Here is a 523-nt window from a genome sequence, read left to right as displayed (position 1 = left end):
TATATATATATATATATATATATATATATATATATCTGTAAAAATATATGACACTTATTCAGTAGCCATGATAAAACTGAGAGTTTTGGATGCCAGGGTGGGAGCCCACGCCAACATCTCTTCAGTTATCCGGCCATTGAAAATTCCTGTGAAAAATGACTGTTAAAACAATGGGAAATGACTGCGTAGTGACAAGGTCAAAACGCGTCTAAAACTACGCATATATCTATATACACATGCACCGCACACACGCGCAGATATATACGTGCCAGTGCCGCCTGACAGGCCTCCATGCAGGGGGCACATAAAATGCACCATTTGAGCTTGGTCAATGTCAGTGCAACCTGACTGACTCCTGTGCCAGTGGCACATAAAAAGCACCATTTGGGCATGGTTGATGCCAGTGCCACCTGACTACCCTCCACTACCACCACCACCATCGTGCCACCTGACTACCCTCCACTACCACCACCACCATCGTGCCACCTGACTACCCTCCACTACCACCACCACCATCGTGCCA

At 46.3% G+C, this 523-nt stretch overlaps 1 protein-coding gene across 1 annotated transcript in view; it reads left to right on the top strand.

The window, feature by feature from the left end:
• The window catches only part of LOC106877668 (protein DD3-3), a 116,267-nt gene that overhangs the window by 111,214 nt on the left and 4,530 nt on the right, over positions 1-523 (top strand). The gene's annotated exons all lie outside the window — the stretch shown is intronic.

Source organism: Octopus bimaculoides, chromosome 1 (genome assembly GCF_001194135.2).
Source record: "Octopus bimaculoides isolate UCB-OBI-ISO-001 chromosome 1, ASM119413v2, whole genome shotgun sequence".
Lineage (NCBI taxonomy): Eukaryota > Metazoa > Mollusca > Cephalopoda > Octopoda > Octopodidae > Octopus > Octopus bimaculoides.
The sequence above is the reverse complement of the archived record's forward strand: the minus strand, read 5'-3'. Positions and strand labels throughout refer to the sequence as shown.